General features: G+C 46.3%; 1 long non-coding RNA gene across 1 annotated transcript in view; it reads left to right on the top strand.

The window, feature by feature from the left end:
- The window catches only part of LOC138510586 (uncharacterized), an 89,637-nt gene extending 84,507 nt beyond the window's left edge, over window positions 1-5,130 (top strand). Inside the window, exon 4 of the long non-coding RNA XR_011280417.1 lies at window positions 4,978-5,130. This is a non-coding gene — a long non-coding RNA (uncharacterized lncRNA). The remainder of the gene's footprint in view (window positions 1-4,977) is intronic.
- Window positions 5,131-12,602: the final 7,472 nt, after the last annotated feature.

Genomic DNA, 12,602 nt, shown 5'->3' with positions numbered 1-12,602 from the left:
GTCCCTGCATGTAATCATCACTATGGACTTCTCCCTAGAGGGCTGGAGGGCCACTCTGGACCCAGCAGGAGCAGGATTCACATATCAACTGGCTGGAGCTCGGGGCCATTTGGCTAGCCCTCAGAGCCGTCCTTCCGCTCAATGGGGGCAAGTTCCAGACCGACAATTCCACCAGCGTGTACTATGTCAACAAGCAGGGGGGGGGGGGTAACCAGGTCCCCTCCTCTGTGCAGCCTAGTGGTCGGCATATGGGAATGGGCCCTGGAAAGAAAATCTACCTCACGGCTGTCAACCTCCCGAGGTAGGCCTACTTGACAGGCTCAGCAGGCTGGGAGCAGACAATTACGAATTGCAATTGAACGACCATGTGCTGCAGGTGGTCTTCAACACACGGGGCAATCCTCAGGTGGATAGATTTGCCTCCGGGAAGAACGCGAAGTGCCACCAGTTTGTGTCCTGGCAGGGGCTGTGCCTCGGCTCCCTGGGAGACGCATTGCATATTCAATGGGAAGGCATGCCCGCATATGCCTTTCCTCCCACACCCCTGATCCCCAGGGTACTCTGCAAGATGAAGGAAACTTGTCACCTCAGCATCCTCTTTATAGCCCCTTGGTGGCCAGCAAGACAGTGGTTCTCCGAACTGCTCAGCCTCACGGACAGACCACCCATTCATCTTCTGCTGGGTCTGGCACTGCTCCTTTCCCAGCTGGGGGGCAGGGTCCTCCACCCCGATCCTCAGAAGTTAGCCCTCGCAGCATGGTTCCTGAGCATTTCACCCTCAAGCACCTGAGCCTCTCGCAGGCCAACCTGGAGATCATTCAGGGCGCCAGGAGCAAGGCTACCAGGTGCCAGTATAAAAGCAAATGGCGCAGTTTCTGTCACTGGGCAGACTTAAGGAGATCAACCCCCCTTACGTGCATGCTGGACGACGTGCCCTCCTTCTCGGCACACTTTGAGCACTCAGGCGTTCAGGTGGACACATGTCGCACTTACGTGGCTACCATAGGGGCCTACAGAAATTCGGAGGAGGTCTTCCCACCCCTCCTCCAACCCGATTGTCAAGAAACATGGCAGGATTGTCCAGGCTTTACCTGCCCATCAAGAGGCCACACCCCGTGTGGGACCTCAGTGTGGTGTTGGGCACTTTGGCGCACAAACCATTTGAGCCAATGGCATCCGCGGACATCAGGCTGGTCACCATTAAGACTGCTTTGCTGGTGGGACTTGCCTCTGCTCACAGAGTCAGCGAGATCCAGGCTCTGGTGGCCTCAAAATCCTACACCACTTTCCACAGGGACAAGGTGGTCCTGCGGACTCGCTCAGCATTCCTACCGAAGGTGCCCTCTGCCTTTCATCTAAACGATTAAATGATCTTACCGATGTTCTTCACTGACCCCAAGGTCGAGGCTCAGTCTTGCACTGTCTGGATGTCAGACGTGCTCTGAAATTCTATCTGGACAGGACCAAGGGCTTCCCCAAGTCGTATGCACTTTGTCACCTTTGGGGGCTCCAGGCCCGTTTATCAGGCATCCAAGGCCTCTATTGCACGGTGGATGGTTGCACCCATCAGAGGCCTACGAGGGGCAGCGCAAGCCACTGCCAACCAACATGCACAATCTCGCGGTCAGAGCCAAGGCCATGACCATAGTCTTCTGGTTGCAGGTCATAAGCAGGGCGGCTACCTGGGCCACCCCTTATGCTTTCTGGAAGCATTACTGTTTGGACGCCGGCTCCAAATCAGACACTGCATTCGGACAGACGGTTCTAAGGAACTTATAAACAAGGGTTATCTCTTAAGAGTACTTCCTTGGACCCAAAAAGGATTTAACCATGCTCCCTGTATTAGATCTGCGTCCTGCTAAAGTATGACAAGCCACAAAGATTCAGGATGACTAGTCTACAGCAATAATCCCACCTTTAAAACCAGGGGATTACGTGGCAACATTGGATATGAAAGATGCATACGTTCACGTTTCAGTGTTGCCATCGCACAAAAACCTGAGGTTCAAATTAGGAACACACTACCAATTGAAGGTGCTACCATTCGGCATAGCCTCGGTGCCAATGCTATTCCCCAAAGTGTTTTTCAGTGGTAGCAGCACACCTGCACCTCAGTGTAACTTTACTTCGACTTGCTGATAACAGGAGACCTGCCATAAGTCATTGTGAGAAACCTGAAGGTGACTCACCCGCCGGGGATCTGTCATCCAGGTGGCCAGGACACAGCCATCGCCTTTTGGATCCAGTTCCTGGGGGTGGACCAATGGGGGAGGATCACCTGGATGAGGGGCCCCTCAGGGAGTGGGGCACTGAGGGCGAGACGCGGTATCACCTTCCCTGTAACACCTTTTCCCCATTCTACCAAGTAGGATACCTAGGAATTCAACACCCCGCCCCTTTCCGACACAAACTTTCTGACAGTTCACCGTGAGCGACAACAGACTAACGCCAGAGCCGTATACCTGACGTGTCCCAACACCATGGACAGGCAAGATCGGGCAATTACAGATTACACACACCTGACTGCCATCACACATCCCCACGCGGATGAAGGCAGAGCACGAAAGCACACTGAGCGAGGAAAACCGCACGAGGAAACCGCTCCAAGATGCCAGTTTATTACAAGGGGGATGGAGGGGGGGGGGGAGAGGACGGCGAGACCAGAGAGCCGCAAGGAGGGAAATACCCATGTCCTCTAAAGACTGTTACTTTGTGAGCCTTGGAAAGTAAGAAACCGAAGACCAGGAATTGAGGCTGATCAATCTTGCACAGTGTGGCGGAGGTACCCGGGGCTCTCCCGCGTTGATAACCAAGGCGGGGGTGGAGGGAAGCGATTGCCGCCATGTTACTGTCCTTGGCTCCTACAACAAAGCGACGAGTCAAAGAGACTGATACCAGACCAGCTTGTGTTTTGAACCAAGGTTGCAAGCAGCAACATTGTACACAGAGAACAGTGTGTGAGGTGTTTGCAAAGAGCGACGCGGATATGAGTGAAAATATAATTGAACTTTGAAGGGCAGGAAAAGATACCATACACCGAGTGGTCCCAAGCCACGTGGGGGCTCATTCGTAAGTCTTAGTTATCCAACTGATGCAGTCTCAGAAAGGGAATATTAAGATTGAAGTGGTCATGCAATGGGTCAAGTAAACCCTGTGCACATTCGAAAGTCTTAAAGTACATCATGATTGGTCTGAGCCCGGCAGAGCAGACGAATCGAGTGAAGAGGGGGCTCTGAGCCTGACTGAGGGGATCCAACATTGAACTCTTGTTTTGGAAAGGGATCTGAAGGGGGATTCAGGGTGAACACCCAAATTCAATACTGGAAAAGAAAGTTTCATTGTTTTTGTGTACTAGACCCTCTGAGTCAAGAGTTGCAAGAAGTAAAGAGACTTGAACACAGGTCTTGAACTGCCCCAAAAGCCAGAGTGTATGCTTTGCTCGAGTGAACCGCCTTGTCCCGTGCTTAAAACGTGGGGAAGGGAGGCCAATGGCCCGAACATCCCGACTTAACATTTTGTGAACATGACTTTCTTTTTCATGAACATCCCCAACACACCCACGTTATTTGTACATTAGTAGTAAGGTTTGGCAATCTTTTTTTTTTATTTTATTTTTTTTTTTATATAGTAAAGGCCCTTTTTTAATTTGACAAGTCTCCACTAGGACTGCATTATTATTACTATTTGAAGTTAGGCATTTATCTCACCCTTGTAAACGTTCAATAAACACCCTTGAACTGTGGTCACATGTATCTGTCTACTGTTGATACCATGCCTTCCTTACATTGGCTACAAAACATGCAACAGACTATCGATCTGCTTTAGAAACTAGGCTTCTCAATCAAAGGAGCGAATCGATTCTCGTTCCAAGCAAGGTGAAACCATCAAGTTGTGGCCAACTGACTAGCGGTTTACGATCTACTTATTGAGGATGGCAAGAAAAGGGTCTACCCACCAATCAATATACCGGGAAATGGAGCAGGTTTTGCTGTTGGTTACCAAAAAAGGATGAAATTCCTTCAAACAGTTATGTTTGCAGTGGGTTTACGCAGAATCTGCTTTTATGCTTTTGGAGCTTAACTGTTTTCCCACAACCTGGGTTCAGAGGCTGGAATTATCCTTATGCTCTCACTGAAAGTAGGGTTTGATGGTTTACCTAATTGGCTGATAGAGAATATTTCTAACACCTGCTTGTAACCTGCTCCAAACGTTCTGCGTGTTGGGTAATCTTACAACCTCTTGCACCTTGAGTGCGACACCCAGAGGCATTTCTCATAAAAGGAACTTCTGCAATGTTAGTGGGACCTAAAAACTATTGCACACGTTCATTCGCTGTTAGCCCATGTTGCAGTTTTGCAGAGATCCTCCATTTGTAAACGTTACTCTGTGCACACCAGCTCCAGGACGGAGGCACGTTTTAGTCAAACAACTCTGCAATGATTGAGTGAACAACTTGGTCTGTTTCCCGCAATTCTGTGTTTTGGTTAAGTGTGTTCTAAAATCCAGTACACATGGAGGATAGTTTACTGGATATGCCAGTAAATACTAGTTACTCGCTGTAGTGACTGTGTACCAAATCCATAGTTTATTTCCTCCCTATGACTTTTACAGTCCCCATCAATAAAATCCATTCAGATATTCAGTTCACTGAACTGTCAGTTGGAGCTGGAGGCGTCAGTGATTGAAGTCCCATGCTGGAGGTGTGGTTGCATATGTACCCTGGCAAGTGGATGCTGCTGTGTAGTATAATGGGGTCCAGTCCCCTTCCTTTGCACAAAACCTCAATTATGTTGAAAGGGGCCTATGGTCTACGAGTACAATCATCACTACAGTAAGTAATTGACACTTTTTGGGTCCTGCATCTGTATACATTTATGCCTTTTGTCTTGTTCTACATTTCAAAATTGACTTTCACTGTGCTAAATATTGTTTGTGCTCAATTCCCTTGATGTTAATCTACTTATTTTTCCTTTTCAGCCAGTGAAGACACCATACTGAAATGAAATGCTCCATTCTCATTGTTGTGCTTTGCATCGTCTAGCAACCTGAACAGTTACCCTTGATATGGTGTAATACAATTTCAAGTAATGTTTAAAAGCTGAAACAATAAAATCTTATTTTGTGAGTGGACATTGTTTCTGTAAATTATGAATTTACTGTGAGATGATTGTGCCAGCATATTGTTTTAAAATCAAAATAAGTGGAATTGACCCCACCATTTTCAGATGGTGGTATACAAGGTTTGTGGAGACAGAATGTACTCGTAAGTAACAATAGTGTAATATTAAAACAAACACAGCTGGGATAGCCACCTCCTATGGCTAGGCTGTCTGACCTTTAAATGCTGTAACGCGTTCAGCGTTCATTGAGCTCGAAGACAAAACCCGCAGTCAGGCAGTCGTATGAGCCCCATCAGTGTTTGAATCTTTAACTACAGAGTCTAGGATGATCATTTGAGAGCTGCCAGTGTGAAATGTGACCTACGATTCCAGAATTTCACAGATAAACTACTGTTATCTTTAATTAGCAGTAAAATATGCCAGGAAAAAAGGCTGTTTAGGATACACTTGGACAATCGACTAGAAGATGCTACGTCCATTTGGAGAAGTATTTAAATGTCATGAAGCTTTGTTGCTGCACCAATCGCCACTATAGCACCCGTATGTTGTCCAAGAAAATGGTGTATTATGCTCCTGTCTTAGGTAACCAGATAGGAGGCTAAAGAAGAAAGGAAAAGAGGTAGAGAGAAGCGCGAATAGGATTGTGAAGCAACGGCCTAATTAATTGTGAAGATATAATGGGATTATGGTATAAGGTATGATTGTATAAATAGATGTCTTTATTGTTGGTCCTGAAATTGAGCATTTTCCAATGATGTTTTACTGTACTGTGGAAGAAGCTAGTATTAGTGAAAGTATGGTTGTGCAAAGACCCCAAGGTGTTCTTGGGAAGCCATTTGAAGTGCGCAGGCCAAAATTGTCGGGCAGGATTTTGGGTGCCTTCTGCAAACCCCATGTATAGAATCTGAGACTGCCAAGCCAGCTGTCCATAGCTATTGAAAACAATAGACTGTGTAAGAAGGTGAATGCAGGCAATTTCATTAGGGAAGAAGGCTGTACAACCTCCCCCGCCCCCCCACCCCCTACAAAAGCTATGCGTGTGTAGAGGCTCCACCTTGGGGGTAAATTGAGGAGTGCTGTAGAGCTGATGAAGTGGCATTTCACCACTGTGCAGTCAGCTGTACTACCATAGGCTGTATGCCTGATGCAAATATGCCGCATATAAATGCTATAATACCCAGAGGGGTGGCCAAGCAGTTTGTCCTAGCAACATATATTAGTTGCTTATTAGCCAATTATATTTGATATGATTAGGGGGTGGAGCCAGAGAGAGTGGCGCCACGTTTACTGCAGTACATGGAGCGCAAGAGGCCCCATCTAGAGCACACTCCAGAGGGACTCTCGGATCCAAGTGAACTACGAGGTGCAACTATGCTGCTGTTCGTGAGGAAAAGAAAGCCGAGCCGACTGAGCGCTGCTGTCTGCCAAGCACGAGCTGTAGGTGGCAGCTGGGGCAGAGAGGCAGATGATCCACTTCCGACAGCAACATCATGGTACACGGATTTGACAGTAGCAGTAACACGTTTATTAAAAAAAAATAAGGATTTAAGGACAGTCGCTCACGAGTATTTCAAAAGATTAGGTCCGTGAGGATGGTGACACCAATGTCCTTGTTCAATCCAGTGCTGTGCTCAGGGTTGGTTAATCGTTTGCGTGGAGGCTTGAAAAACGTATGCACAATATGCCGGTCAAGCAGCTTCACCTCCATATTTGTTTTTAAGCTTGTGCATTCCATCCTGACCGCTCCTTGTTGAAATGGTGCAGTTTTTTTCCTGTGTTCAAAAATGTGTTCTTAATCATCACTTGTACATTACATTGACACCTTTTTAGATCAATCTGGGAAATGCACATGTTGCACAGGGATGGGAAAAGCAACCTCTTTGAACACAACGCTGGGGGAAAAAGAGTTGCAGGCATGGCACTTGTTTATCTTGGGCGTGGGTGCGACATGGCGAGAGAGATTTGGACAGTGAAGTGCTATATCCTCTCTAGGTACTGACAGAAGAATTGGAACGTTACTTTTGTTGCTAGCTGCCAGTTATTCACGGGTCGCTCTGAATCCGCAGGAAAAACGTTTTACAAGCGGTTCCCCAAAATGTAGAGTAAGGCATGTATTACAACGCCACTAATATCGGGAGGAACCATTATGCTCTTGGATTTGTTGATGCGTGTGTTTCCGAGGTGTGGATCAGGAATCTTATTCGGGGTCTACATACCAGTGAAGGCAAGTGGGCAAGTCACTGACTTGAGTCCAGATTTCTCTCAGCATTTTAATGTCCCACTTCAGTGGGGACGCGTCTTTTAATGCACTGAGAGAAACCAAAACACGGAGCGAGTTACTTGTGATGAATGTCACACGCACTGTTTCTGCAGATAGAATACAAGGAATCCCATGGAGTGCGCTTTGGTGCAACAGAGTTCACTTTCGCTTATGTTCTGTGCCGAACCATGCAATCTGCTCTAATAGAGAGCCCTCAAGCAAAGCATTTTCTCTGCACTAAAGCACTGTGTGGTTCAATGCATGACATTTTGTGGAGAGGTCCGTGAGGATGTGGCGAGGACGATTTAAATGTGTCACACAATAGGCAATATTGATTCCAAAATTAAATTATCAAGCAGATGCTCTGTTACACAGAGCGTGTACAAAGTGCAGACCAGATGGTTCAGGACTTTTTCTTTGATTTTCAATTTCCTGACTATGTACACAACAGAAATGCAAATGGCGCACTACGAGATTAAAACAAACTTTACACAATATGCAGGTGAAACTGCTTGACCTGCGTAGTGTGTGTAGTTTGTTTTTCAAGACACACATGTCTCTATAATAAGGATGTATTGCACTAATCTGCATTGCTTTATGCAGCCTTTACTTTCCAATTTTCCATTAACTTCTGAAACGAACACTCCTTTGTACCTGTGGATGCAACCAGCATGTCTTATCACACCGGTAGATGTGGATAATTTCATTGCTAAAGGGCCTGATTGAATTTATTTTATCGGAGCAAATATGGTGATGAATGGGAAAATCTGATTTGGTTTTTCTTTTCTTTCTCTCCTGCTACTTTATTCCTGATTCACAAACCCTACAACTGGAACATATGTAAATATTCCTGCAGTAATCTCAGAAATGCCCTTGAGCACATTTTTGTGAATAGCTTTTGTGTGTCTGCATCTCAGACATGCACTAGCTAAAGGAGCTGGTGAAATCGTAGAAGCCTTAAGGCCTACTGGACAAACCATATATTTTCCTCTGACACCCAAACACATATGTGAAACACAAAAGGGGAGGATATTGTACGATTAGGTCACCTGTCTTTTAGGTACCTATCCCTACAAAAGACTAGCTGTCCTTAATGTGGGTGTCTCACTCTAGCCAGTGGTGGTTGGCTGCCTATCTAGGTGAGGTATAGAGGGAGAAGTCTTACCCTATCTAGATACTTCGTCAATACCTTGTATGTATGTAAAATACTTCATCATAGTAAAAAGGTAAGAGTGAAATTATTGTAGGACTGGACTAGTATATCCAATTTTATTTGTTACGGTCTGTCCCGCTTGTATAAAAAACCGTGTTCAGTAAGCAACAAAATGATACTGCTGATTCAAGTTAAGGACTTCCGACACTTGCATGCATGAGTGTCCTGCTGCCACACAAATAGTTTTGTGAACTGATCTTCAGCCTCTGAGGTTAGGGGGTGCTAATCGTATTAGGCACATCCGCACTTGTCAGTCAACCGGTTTCAGTAGCACTTATCTGTTTTTAGCCACCTTGTTCATGATGGGTAGGTAGAGAATTCTTTCCGAACATCCTTATTGCACTTTTGCCAGAAACGTTCCACAGCTTGTAAAAGTACTTGCTGTGTTCACAAGAGACACATGCACATGCTCCCTTTACAACTTTTCTGAAGTCAAAACGGATCTGTAACTATCTCTCGTACATAGTGCCATTATGTTGTGTCGAAAGGGAAAACTGGTGTACTATCGCTCACCGGTAGAGCGCCTCTTCTCCAGTGTATATCGTGGTGTGCTAATTCCGGTTGCGTTTAACTAAATGTGAAGGTAGGTGTGTGTGAATCTTCCAACTTCTACATGCAGATCCAGCGAAGGAACAAAGAGGCAGCTGAACGCTGATTTGTTGTGATCCTACTTATACAACTAGGTTAGTGTCTATGCCTAGCGCACATGTGTAGATGTAATGTTAGATGTAAAGGACCAATCCCAAACAGCCTCACTCATACAATTGTTAAAGAAAATGACAATGACGGTACACGTGTATAACTTGTAGTGCCCCGCACCCACATTTGTTAGAGAAATTAGTTTTGTTCATTTATGAAGAGTCACAAAGTCTGTAGGAAGGAAAAGGGGTGTTAATTAACACTATTAGCCGTAGTATATTTCTGTGCAGCACTTTTCAAGGCTTCTAATGCTCTGGCAGTCCTATCCCTAACTATCCAAGAGTTCATCAAAGTCTGTAGGAGGGGAGCAAAAGTCTTATACAGCAGCAGAAAAGGCAAAGATCCTCAGGATACTTTAGTCACTTAAAAATGCTTTACTAGATAAGTGTATAAAGGACCCTGAAAAGCATTCCCTAAAAGAGCGCAAGCTGCTAAGCCTGGGCCAGAGGTATGGGTGGATGCCAGACCACCTTGTTGTGCACTCCAGTCACGCTGGAGTGTCTATTCGGCTGGAGGTAAGTTCAACTTGAGCCCCACAGTACCTTCTGTCAGATGAAGCAAATTCATCTGGATTCCTTCTTGTGCAGCAGCGATGGCTTCCCGATTCCTCGGCCTGGTGACAAAAGGAAGGACTCTGAATGGGATATCACAGCAGCACTGGTGAGAAAGGACACTTCGCAAGGATTTCTCTGATCTCCCACGTTGGTCTGCGTTTTTGGTGCCTTTTTATCAGCTCAAACAGCAAACCAAACGGTTATTGGTCAGTCGATCTTCCTCGGGTCTTCAGTTCTTCCCTCGGATGAGTGAGATTGTGCCTCTGGAGGTCCTACTGGAGCGCACCGACGTTCTGGGAGGATTTGTCTATGCAAATATGTTGCACTGAAAATGGGTTGGAGGTGCCTGGTATTTGTGGTTTGCCGTCCTGGAAGGTCACAGCACCTCGGGGGGGGGGGGGGGGGGGGGTGAGGGATTGTTCGATCTGTAGTTTGTCTTAGTCTCACCAGCCAAAGGGAAGGAGTCCTTTACAGAGCTCCTCGGTCGATGAGAAAACTGGGGTCAGAGCAGCAGTGGTCGCTTCACGGTTACTGGAATGGTCTGCAGGAGTCTCTTGTCTTAGGCTGTGGATCTTCTGTTCCAGTGGTCGACTTACCTTCTGCCTCCGGAACCTCACCTTTCATTCACATTTTCCCTTCACTCCTCTGCAAACTCTCCCAGCAGTTTACAGAAAGGGGGGTGGAACACGCCCACTGCCATCATCCATTACTATAGGTTTATCGCTGTGACCAAAAAGTCACAGGAACAGAGAGAAGGGGGATACTAGGTATCCCCTTGGCACTCCACATAAGGTGGTATGTGCTAATATCTCAAGTTAAAGTTTTAGGAAGAATACAAAATATTGATCTATCCTTAAGTACAGTATGATCAATGTTATTAGCAAAGCCGTATGGTGTGATCATTTTATGTTCTTGTATGCCGTAGACCAAAAAATGTGCTTCCTTGAGCTAATTGTAAGACCCATCAATCGCAGTTAAAATGTGACCATCAAGACATTACATTATTATTTTTTTTTAAATTCGTCTTTTTATTAGTTTTTTAAATAAGTTTGACAATCCTATACAGGCATTTGCAACCGAACAGTCAGGTACAAAAAAAATATCACATCGATAGCAAAACAGTGTATAAAACGTTTGGGATCTGATGCACATCGCATAAACTTTGAGTAGGTTCATCAAACCCAACTAACCCTACCCTCCCTCTCCCTCCCCCACCCCCCTTTGCACATAGTACCGTCTGAAGGGCTGGAAGAAACCAGTATCTATCTCCGAACCAATATTAACTACCTGACATCAGGTACATAGACATTAGAACTTGCAAGTTTAGCCTAGCAGCGAGATTCAGCCATCAACCAAAATGCCTCCAAACATTGTAACGCTTTGCGCACATATTTAGTCCGAAATTGCGACCATGCATTCTCCACTGAGGTGTGATCTCCATGTAGGACCGCCGTGAGGTTGTCCATTCTATATATATTCAAGGAAACACTCAGCCATTCGGTCTTATTAGGGAGCCTTGCTCTTTTCCACACCATGGTGAGGCACGCTCGAGCAGCCAGCAGTAAACCCATAATCATTTTGGGTGCTTTAATTGTCTTCTGTTTCAACCAAGCCAAACAAGGTCAGAGGTGGGTGTACCTCTGTCATCATCCAGCTCCTTGATCCAGCAGAGGACCTCCGTCCAGTAGGCTTGGACCGCCTCACACCCCCACCACATAGGCCAGTAATCGGCCCGTTTTCCACAGCCCCTCCAGCAATGTGGGCTTATTCCTTGGTACATTTTGGCCAACCGGACCAGGTCATATTGCCATCTATATAACAACTTAACGGCATGCAATTTATATTGGCAGGATATGGAAGATTTCGCTGTCCTTCAAATTTGGAGCCATAGCTTTTGCGAAATCTGCCTTCCCATGTCTGATTCCCACCTGTTCCTCAGTGTGTGTGGTGGTGTGATATCAACCTCAATCAGCGCTGAGTACATTGCACTTATCAAGCCCCTTGAACTCGTACATGTGTTGAGAATGCTTTCAAACGGGGTGAGATCCCTTTGTAGTTGTTCCTTCTCCAGCATGGGGTCTGGCATGGATTCACATGCTCATGAATATTCCCCGTCGTCAGGCTGGGAATCCTCGGTAAAGAAAAAACCAGTATCAGTTTCGTTTCTGATCTGTCTTTCGTAGTAATATCCAATCACTGGTCTCTGCGTCATACTGACCACAGCCAATGACTGCCCTCTACCTAAGCACCGCCTCTGGCAGCCATCTTCAGATTTTTACCGCACGTTCATGTGTTGGGATCCTTGTGCTATTGCTCTCGAGCGTTAATGCTATTTTTTCACGTTTTTTCTCAAAAAACTTCGTTTTTTTCGGTCAAAAGAGCCTCAAGCTCCACCGACTCTCCATCCGATCAACGGGGACCCGTGTCGGATTCGTCTGCGCCCCTCAAGGGTGAAGATTTCGTCGAGCTACGCTTTTGGAGGACTCCAGAAGTTTCTCAGGCCCGGACATGGCCCAGGAGAAGGGATGCTCGACCCCCGGAAAGCTGTTCAGGGTCTGCCCTGGATGCCAGCTGCAGAACGTCTTTAAGGAGGACGAACACTCCTTTTGTCTCTACTGCTTACATGAGGACAAGACGCACGTGGAGAAGGACTGTGCGTTTTGCGGCAACATGTCGGAGCGGACCATGAAGGACCGCCATCAACGTCTCGCCAACTGGCTGGAAGGGAAGAGCCCGTCAGGCGAGAAGAAGAAGAA

This window comes from Ambystoma mexicanum, chromosome 6p, assembly GCF_040938575.1.
Source record: "Ambystoma mexicanum isolate Mex_15411 chromosome 6p, UKY_AmexF1_1, whole genome shotgun sequence".
Taxonomy (NCBI): domain Eukaryota; kingdom Metazoa; phylum Chordata; class Amphibia; order Caudata; family Ambystomatidae; genus Ambystoma; species Ambystoma mexicanum.
The sequence above is the reverse complement of the archived record's forward strand: the minus strand, read 5'-3'. Positions and strand labels throughout refer to the sequence as shown.